Source organism: Callospermophilus lateralis, chromosome 14 (assembly GCF_048772815.1).
Source record: "Callospermophilus lateralis isolate mCalLat2 chromosome 14, mCalLat2.hap1, whole genome shotgun sequence".
In the NCBI taxonomy this organism is placed as follows: Eukaryota; Metazoa; Chordata; class Mammalia; order Rodentia; family Sciuridae; genus Callospermophilus; species Callospermophilus lateralis.
Window position 1 is genome coordinate 80,446,352 of NC_135318.1, and position 10,480 is coordinate 80,456,831.

A 10,480-nucleotide genomic window follows, 5' to 3' on the forward strand; every position below is an offset into this window, starting at 1 on the left:
AATTCCTGGTACCTGGCCCCCAAAGTGGTGCTGGACAACTGGACTGTAGTGTGACAGAGGGGTTTCGACCTGCCTCACACCATATGTAAAGATCAGCTCAAGAGTGGGGGCGCATAGCTCTGTGGTAGAGGGCATGCGTACCACATGCAAGGTTCTGGGCTCTGTCACCAACATGAAAGAAAAATCAACTCAAAATGAATGAAGATTCAGGTCTAAAAACTAAAACTGTACAAGTCCTAGAAGAAAATAGCAGAAAATGTTAACGATTTTGGAGTAGCCATTAATTTCTTAGATATAACACCAAAAGCACATGTAAAAAAACAGAGGGGCTGGGGTTGTGGCTCAGCGGTAGAGCACTAGCCTGGCATGCACGAGGCCCTGAGTTCGATCCTCAGCACCAATAAAAATAAACAAAATAAAGGTATTGTGTACAACTAAAAAATAAATATTAAAAAAATAATTAAAAAATAGAAAAGCACATATTAAAAAAACCCAGAAAAATTAGGTGTCTCTCACTAAAGGATACCAACAACTAAGTAAAAAGACAATCCACAGACTCATAGAAAATATACAAATCCTATGTCAGACAAGGATCTAATGTCCAGAATATATAAAGAACTCTCACAATTCAACAATTAAAAGACAAATAACCCAGTTAAACAGTGAGCTAAGGATTTGAACTGACATGTCTATAAAGAAGACAGACAAATGTCCTGTAAGTACTCAAAGATGCTCAACATTATTGGTTACTGGGGAAATGCAAATCAAAACCACAGTGAGATACCACCTCACACCCATGAAGATGGGTAAAATAAAAAAGATGGACCATAACCCACAGGATGGACCATAACCCGCATTGAAGAGGATGTGGAGAAATCTGAGCGTCCGCACTCTGCTGGGGAAGTGGAAATGTGCAGAGTTTGGGAGCTTCTCAGTTAGGCAGAGTTGTTCCATGGGCCAGCAATTCTGTGGTGGCAAAACCAGACCTGGTTGTGAAATGAAATTACAAAACATTATGGTAAGAAACGAAGGCCTGGGGAGGGGTCAGTTCTGCCCCCCTCTCTCAGCCTTTCTCCAGGAAGCCTAATTAACCAGGAGTCCCTACTTTTTGGATTGTAAATAACTGCCCTAGTCTGGCCAGTCCCTCTTAAATGAGACAGAGGCCTGTAAGAAAAAGCCATTTCCTGTCTGTTTCTGTGAGGGTACTTCATGTTAGAAACCCAAACAGGCCTCGGCCACTCAGGAATTTTTTGGGGGATGGTGGTGGTTTAGGGGATTGAACTCAGGGGCACTTGACCACTGAGCCACACCCCAGCCCTGTTTTGTATTTTATTTAGAGACAGGGTCTCCCTGGGTTGCTTAGGGCCTCACTGTTGCTGAGGCTGGCTTTGAACTCACGATCCTCCTGCCTCAGGCTCCAAGCTGCTGGGATTACTGGCGTGCACTACCACCCCTGGCTAGATTAGGATTTTGTTGTTTTTTTGTGGTGCTGGGGACTGAACCCAGGGCTTTGTGCGTGCAAGGCAAGCACTCTATCAACTGAGCTACATCCTCAGACCCAGGAATTTTTTTAAAAAGAGGAAAAAACCCCAAGGATAGGATTGGTCTAAAATGACGTCAAATAACCTATAAATGTTGTGAGAAACTATAGATCACGGCTCAGAATCGGGAGTTTTTGTTTTCCTCTTGGCCCACTAGTGTAAAATAAAGTTGGGAGTTCTCCTGAGTGCTGCTTGCTGCTGCTGGACGGGTCTGTTTCCCACAACAATTCCACTCCTGCACCTGGGAGAGGTACAACGTGTCTACAGAAACTTCTGTGCACAAATGTTCATACCAAGCTTTACACAGTAGTTAGAGGTGGGAACAATGGATGTCTATGAACTGATGTATGTATAAACAAAATGTGATAATCCATCTCTACGATGGAACATTATTTGGCCATAAAAAGGGAATGATGTAGGGCTGCGGATGTGGCTCAAACTGTAGCATGCTCGCCTGGCATGCGTGCGGCCCGGGTTCAATCCTCAGCACCACTTACAAAGATGTTGTGTTCGCCGAAAACTAAAAAATAAATATTGAAAAAATTCTCTCTCTCTCTCTTAAAAAAAAAAAAGGAAATGATGTACTGATACATGCACACATAGGGATAAACATTACTTCAGGTGACAGGAGACCATATGCTGAACAGAGCTTCCTGTGTGAGATGTGCCGGGGACGCAAATTCATGCAGACGGAAGTTAGAAGAGTGGAGCTGGGGATAGGGAGTAGGGAGTGGAGAGTAGCTGCTAATGGTACGAGGCTTCTTCGAGGGGTAATGAAATGTTGTGAAGTTAGTGCTGCTGGTTATGCAGTTCTGAGCACCACAAAAGCCTGTGGACTCTATCTCAATAAAAATCCTGTTTCAAGTTTGGAAGCTGGGTGTAGTGGTGCACACCTGTCATCTACACACATGAGTATGTGAATGTAAGTCATATAGTGGTTGCAACTCTTTGTTGTTGGTGGTGATGGTGCAGGGAAATCAGACCCAGGCCTCGTGCATGCTAGGTGAGCCTGTCCCAGCCAAACTTAGACCATCTCATCGTTGGCATTTTCTGTGTCTTCACACAGTCTCTGTAATCATGACCACAGAGCACCCACAGTGGTCAGTACAGAGGGTTGGCCAGTCCCTCTAGCCCAGCACTCTGTGAGTGAGTCCTTGGAGGCCACAGTCCTCTTTGGTTTGGAATTCTTTCTGGAAGAGCATCCCAGCTAGTCAGGTTGAAGCAGCCGTCCTGGGCCAGAGCTTCTGGGTTGGAGTTGAGTGGCCAAGGGTCTGGCCGGGTCCCTGGCCACCTGTTCCTGATGTCATCACAGAATGGCAGGAGGAAGGTGGTGGCTGCCCCATCTTGATACTAAAGAGCAACCAGCAAGTGGCCAGATACCAGTGGACAGAAGCATGCCACTATAGCCCCTTCCTGGGGCTTTCTGGGACTCTTCAATCCTCTTTGATAGCTGAGTCTCCAAACTTGGGTAAAGAAAGGTGAAACTCTTAACTCCCTGGGAGCCTGGGAAATGGCCTACATGCCCAGACTTGGCCGGCAACCACCATGCCATGCAGGCAGAGATCGAAAGAGTTAGCAAGAATAAGTGCAGCCACTGGAGGAAGAATATGCAGTCCCAGCACCAGGTCCAAAGAGGGCCAGGCCAAAGGAGGTTCCATTTTGTGTCAGATTGGAAGACAAACAAAAGTTTGGTAACATCCATGTTTGCAGGATGAAACAGAAATCCGATGCTCCTGGTCATTGTTGCCCGGAGTGTAAACAGTTTCTCTTTTTCAGAGGGCAATCGGCAACGACTGTCAACATTTGAATATTTGTACTCTTGACTCATCACTTCTGCACTGGGATCTGCCCCAGGGAGATACAGATAAAATAGGCCCCGAATCATGTGCAAGGCTGTCCCCTGCAACATTGTTACAACAAGGAACAGAAAGTGCTGGAGCTCGGGGCAGCTCCCTCAGCCAGCGGACCTGGACCTGGGGGGCAAGGTCAGGCTCACAGACTGGATAGAACTGTGCTGCTTTGAGAAAAGACCGGCACTGCTCCCAGCCCCATTTGTGTTAGATTGAAACAGTAGACACAGACTTTTCCCAGGAGGGCCACAAAACCAGGGGCTGTGACTTTTGCAGAGTGGTTCTGGGGCAGGGAGAAGGTGATGTTCTCACTGTGACACTTTTCTGCCGTTGAAATGTTTATTCGGGATGAATGTGAGACTACATTAAAATACAGAAAGCTTTACAAGTAGACAAGGCTTGTGGAGAGAGAAAGGAGGGGGAGAAGGGGCCCTGGCATCAGGGAGAGTCAGTTGTCATGACCTGGACAGCCTTGTAAAGCCACATTAGTGGGCACCTGGGTGGTGGGTTCTGCCAAGGAAGGGCTCAGAAGGGAGGACAGGTCAACCACTGGAAGAGGGTGGCAGAAAACCACAAGCTCAGTTTTGAAGGGAGGGGCCAAGGAAGCCCTATGCACAGCTGATCACTGGATCCTGGGTGGAGGACAGAGACGGGGTCTGACGTGTATTAGGTGGCCTTGCAAGATGCAGCACCAGTGAAGGTGGTCAAGGGAGCTCAGCCTAAGGAGATTGTGAGCTAAGAGGCTGCTCCAGGCAGGATGCCAGGGACAGCCTAACCCTCAGGGTTGAGCTGGGGAAGTGACCGGAAGCTGAGAGTGACCAGAAGAAGCCAGGAGGGCCTGGGGGCACAGAGTCATTACTGCTGCTGACGTCAGCCAGCCCTCGCAACCCGGCTGCCCTGTCCACATCTGCCCAGCAAGGTCCCTCTCATGGATTTTGTTTCTGCTCCTGAAAGAGCCCCCCAGCCAATGGGACAGATCCACCTCCCCTGAGGGCTGACACCCCTACACCCCTAAGCTTCTACCTCCTTCTCCGTGGCTCTGATTCCTGTGTGTCCTAGATGCCACATGCTCCCTTCCCTCCTCTCATCCACTCTCATCTCCGTCTTGCCTACCTTTATGGCCACGCCCAACTCCGCGTCCTTCTGGCAGGCTATTTTGCCCTGTCTCATGTATGGCTGCAGACAGGTCCCCTCCCAGACCCAGCTCCTGCCTCCTTTCCAGAGGTAGCCTCCTGCAGCGCCTCCTCGGGTCCCATGCCATCCCAGCGAAAGGTCAGAGAGTCCTTGTCAGAAGCTCCCCTCTAGGACCCTCTCCGTATACCTCAGGATGCCCGCGGACACTGGCCCAGCCCAGCCCCTGTATCTACATCCTCCAGTCTGAGCCTGGTTGGAGCATGACTGGCAGGGACAGTGTGAGGACAGTGGGCTGGGCTGGGGGCAGTCTGCCCTACCAAGTAGCCAGGGGTCCTTTTGGACTAGCCTCAAGCTTGATTTTGTTTTTGTTTACTTTAGACAAACCATGTGAGGCACAAGCACGACATTTGCAGGGTGCCCTGTGGATAACACCAGAAATCTTTCTCCAGACGTGTCTGTTCAATTTATAACTTTAGGCCTCAGGGTTGCTGGGTACGGAAAGGGTGTTTGTTAGGAGAAGCAAAACTGCGGTTCTTATGGGGTCTGTGGTGCTGCTGGCCCCAGAACAGGAGGCTTTATCTCTCTCTCACTGGCGCCGGAGGCCAAAGCCAGGCAACTGCAGAATCACAAGGGGAGGCCGTGGCCGAGCAGCAGGCCTGGAGAGCTGGGCCTGGCCCCCACCAGCCCTCCCCGCGCCCTCACTGGTCTCCTCTGCCCTGAACCCCATCCCTCTTGTTTCTTCCGAGTCCTCTAATTTTATTTAGTTTTGTTTTTTTGGAAAGGGCTGCAGGGAATTCGAGGTCTTAGGAGCTGAATGACGCATGCATAGATCCCAGATGCCCCACTGGTAACTAACTCGGGCCTCTGATTCCTTCTCCTATGCTGGACAGAGCCAGACGCTAACCATGTTAACGTGATAAATATCAGCAGACTTGACCTTTCCCCCGGGTTCTGGAGTCGCCCTGACTCCCAGGCTCTGACTCGCTTGTGCTTAAGTGGATTAGTGCTCACCACAGCTGCAGGGCCCTGCACTCTGCTGAGGGGAATCAAAATAGACATTACCTTATTTGACTTAAATTTTTTTTTTTCCCATTTGAAAGACAGAACCCCAGAGAAACCTGCTGGGGCTTACACATAGACAACTTTAAATTGGATTTTAAAAATAGTTTGCCAGCTGTTTGCTGGGTCCTAGTTTAGGTTCTTGTCCTTGATTGATGTTGGGTCCATTTGGGAAACAAGGCCAAGGGGGGATGAGGGTCAGCCAAGGCTGAAGCGCCCTGGACGCCTGTGGACTTTCCCAGGCAGTCGTTGCCACGGGCCCTCAGAAACCTCAGATCCCTGGCAGCAAGGTCTGTGTTGCCCAGGGGAAATGGCCAGTGGGCAGCCTCCCCCAGACCTCGCCTCCAAGAAAGTAAGCAGGGCTGTTCTTAGCAGGAGGGGCTCAGAATAGTCACTTTCAGCCACACTTTTCTGTGGCTGAATATTTAGGTTTAACTCCGTGTCATCTTCAGATGAACCACACAGGGGCCTCTTCCCCCAGCTCTCATCTCCTCCCTGTTCCTGCTGTCTGCTCTTCAGTTTTCAGGTCCCAGCCAGAATGTTGCTTTCTCAGGGAAGAAGGAGGGACAGCAGAGCAGAGCATGGTGCTTCAGAACACTGGCATGCCAGGGTTGATTCCCGGCTCGGCACTTACAAGCTGTGTGATCTTGGGCTTCTTGCTGAACCCCTCTGTGCCTCCCTGTTTTGGTGAAGGAGGGATGACAGTACCAACGGATGAGTTAGTATCACTGTAGACAGCTGCACGGTGCATTAAACAGCCTGTTGCTGCCTGCCCTCCCCTGGCCTCCCATACTTCCTCTTAGAAGCACCTGTTCTTTTCTTTATTGCTTAATGATCGATCTTCCCCACCAGGACTGGAAACAGCCAGTTTTTCTCTCCGAATTCCAGTCCTCAGGGCCTGAACCACTGACTACCAGCTTCTGGGATACTCAGGAAACATTTGTGATCACAACATGAACGAAACATAAAGAAGAAGAAATGCTAAAAGCAAATACAATGCAAGATACAAACTCAGGACTCTGAGATCATTTTCCTTCATCTATATTTGCTTGGTCTATAAACTTGGCCTTTCGCTTAGCTTGTCTGACTGCTACACAGAGCTGTTGAACCCCGAGTCCTGGGTTATGTGGGTAAGCTTTCTTAATCGCATCATTTTCAGGGGACCTCTGCTCCTATCTGATTTTTCAGAGTTGAATTAAACATTATACGCATGCTAAAGAGTAGACTCCATATGCTGGGCTCCGCAGCACACACCTGCAATCCTAGTGACTCGGGAGGCTGAGGCAGGAGGATCCCACATTCAAGGCTAAACTTGGCAATTTGGTAAGTAAGACCCTGTCTCAAAAAATAAAACAAGCTGGGGATTCGGCTCAGTGGTAGAGTGCAAAACATTTTTTAAAAGCCTCCACAAGAGCTAATCACGTACAGAACTCTCCTCTTCCCACCCCAAACTCACTGGCTTCCATAGAATAAGGTCCAGAACCTCAGCTGTGGTGGCCAAGTCCTCCTCAGCTCCCCCTGGCCGTTACACAGCTGGAGGGAAGCAGGGTTTCAGGGCTCAGGACCTTGAGGGGACCTGCCTTCATTATCTCCACCGGCATCCACCCACTTCCTCTCCAGCAGCTCCTCACACCAAGAGCCTTCTGCTCTGCCTGGGGCCTCCCCTGCCTGGAACCCCCACTGTATGCTGCTTCCCAGCCCCCACCTACCCTGCAGGCTCCACCTGTCTTCTCTCCCACCTTCCCTGACCAGCTTCTTGGCCCTTGATCATCTCCCCTCTTCTAGACTTCTGTGCTGACCCAGAGTCTCACCTCCACAGGCACTCCCAGGCACAGGGGAGAAGGACACCCAACAAGGGAAGGGCCTTCTAGCTTTGTGCCAATAAATGTCTCTTTTAGGACATCTCAGTGAATGGTCAGGCAGGGGAACATACAAAATGAAAAAGGAAGAATAATTGGTTTTCTATCTCAGATTACACCTTCCTTCCTACCCACGCCCCCAAACACACACACACACACACACGTCTGTGAGAGAATGGCCAGCATGACTTCTTCATCCTGACAAGTACAGAAGCAAGATTCTAGAGAAGAGAGAAGTCAGAAAAACAAACTAATACATTTCTTTTACTGGCTCAGACAGCTGTGGAAGGCAAACAAGAACCTGGACCTGAGACAAACGGCCCCTGGTGTGGCAGAAGGTGGTGCAGGGGCTCTGGAGACCCAGCAGGCCACGCCTGGGCTGCAGAGCTTCCTGCTGCTGGCCACCTCGCTGACCCTCTCTGAAACTCTGGGGCTAACACTGTGTAAGCACAGATGTGTTTTGGAAGTGCACACGTACACACATATGTGTTTGTACACAAAGTTTCCTGACTAGAATATGAGGAGTAAGGGATTCATGGTGGCAGACTCTTAGGGTGCCACACAGAGGCCCTGTGGGATCTGGGACAGGCAGGGTCAGGACAGCCACCTAACAAAAGTGTTCCAAAGGGTAAGTAAACCTCATTTAAAGAGAGGACAAGTTTTACTCCTGGAAGGACTCTTCTGTGAAAGGAAGTAAAGCCACCATCTTAATTCAAGTTGTACATGCCTATATTCCTTAAAAGGGTGAAAAGAGGGGCTGGGGATGTGGCTCAACCAGTAGCACGCTCGCCTGGCATGCGTGCGGCCCGGGTTCGATCCTCAGCACCACACACAAACAAAGATGTTGTGTCTGCCGAAAACTAAAAAATAAATATTAAAAAATTCTCTCTAAAAAAGAAAAAAAAGATGAAAAGAGTCTGACTTTTGTTTAAGTCACTTTATCCTGCCCCTTTCTGCATGTCCACTTTGACCTGACTCTTGATTTTCTACTTCCTGATGTGTTGAATGCAAACTGCATGGCACCTAGCCATGCAGCCACGGTCAGCTGACACAGTCCTGCCTGCCTGACTCCACGTGCCCTCTCTGCAGCGGGCCTGTGCCAGGCCCCACCCTGCCCAGCTCTTCCAGGGCTGGCTCTTCCCTGCTGCGCTGCCCAGGCAGATGCTCCGTGGTGAACAGCCCCGTGTGAGCTATACAGTTTGGCAAGTACAACTCTCTGTGATCATTCTCTGCAGGTCAGGGCCCCTCTGGCCGGAGGGTCAAGACCTCACAGGCCAGATGCACCTCACTCCCCGTGACCTCAGGTGGACCACTGGTCTGCACCCAGCACACATGACTAAGCCTCTTGCTTGTGGTTGAATTGGACCCCTGGGCCCCTGCCTGGCCCCTGCACCAGGGAGGTCTTTCCCATGAGAATGAGTGTATCCCCACTGAGTTCCAAATCAGGGGAGCCCTCTGTGCCTGGCCCACCCATACATTAGCCAGGAAGAATAATCAGAGACAGGATGTGGAAAAGCCATGGGACCATCACTAATATCCCAATTCCAATTACAGTTCACAGCAACTTGCATACTTTACATAGAGTTAAAAGAGAGGAGTTGGAAGGATCCAAACACAAGAAAATGGAAAGGAGATGGAATTGCTGATGACCCTGATCTGATCGCTACACATTGTGTACATGCTTCAAATTATCACTGTGCCCCGTTAGTATGCACAATTAGGAAGAAAAAGTAAAAATAGCGTTCTTTCATTCACAAAATCCTACACTTTGAATGCAGGTGTAAGTAAGAGGAGGACCGTCCTCCCACGCAGGCCTATAAGAAGCACCGCAGAGGTTCACCACTGTGTTGAAGGTCACACGTACAGGGTGTGTCAGAACTAGCACTTTAAATGAGCGTGTGCCTTTCTGTCTCATTTTGGTGCTGGGGATGGAACTGGCCTCCCGCATGCGGAGCGCTTGCTCCGCCTGATCTGCACCCCGGCCTCTGGGTCTGCTGATCCCCTGATGCCCTTTTTCCTGTACCAGTTGCTTCTTGGTACCAATAGTGGTGAGAAAGCCATTTTTATTTCTCTAAAATGAAAAATATAATTTTTTTTCATTGTCATTTGTTTTGTTGGGCACAAAATATTAAAGCTGTTCTTGTCTTATCCTCCTGGATTTGGGAGAGATTCTAGGATTGAAGTGTTACTGGGCTGCCTGTCACTTGTTGTATTCACACTTATCACAGTGAAATCCAGTCAGCCTTTGGGTGCTCGATAAACACCACATGCAGGCCTGGCTTGCTCTCGTTCTCAAGATGGCCTGCATTCTCCCATGAATGAGTATCTGCTTTCCTAAATAAACCTTTTTTTTTTTTTTTTTTTTTTGTACCAGGGATTGAAGGAAGGGGTGATTTTCCACTGAGGCACATTCCCAGCCCTTTTTAATATTTTATTTAGAGATGGGGTCTCACTGAGTTGCTTAGGGCCTTTCTAAGTTACTGAGGCTGGCCTTGAACTTGCCATCCTCCTACCTCAGCCTCCTGAGCTGAGGTGCACCGCCGGGCCTGGCTCCTAAATAAATCTTTATATCTCTGGGGAAAACAAATGAACACACATGCACTTTGGAAAATGAACTCAAGGTTCCTGTACACTGTAGCACTGCCTTGACATAAAAAGATAGACTGTCATTTTTAGTCATTCCTGGAACCGTGAGACTCAGAAAGCACATTTATTTTTAAAAACAACCTTATGTTTGTATCGTGCTTTGTGTCCATTATGAGCCCCTGTGGAGCTGTGTGTGAGAACCAACATCATCTTCATCTCCTCCCTGATGTGGAAGAGATCCAGGCTGTGTGGCCCCTGTCACCTGCCCAGGGTCACCGGCTTGTCAGTGGCTATGTCAGTCGGGTCCTGGTGGGGACACAGGCACTCTGCAGTTGGTAACGTCCGTAGGACTCACTACAGGAGCTCTGCAGAGTGAGGGCTGGGCTGGCGTGGGGCTTTGGGGAGCTGTCTGGGTCTCCCCGGGAGAGGCAGGACCTGGAGGCTGCAGAGC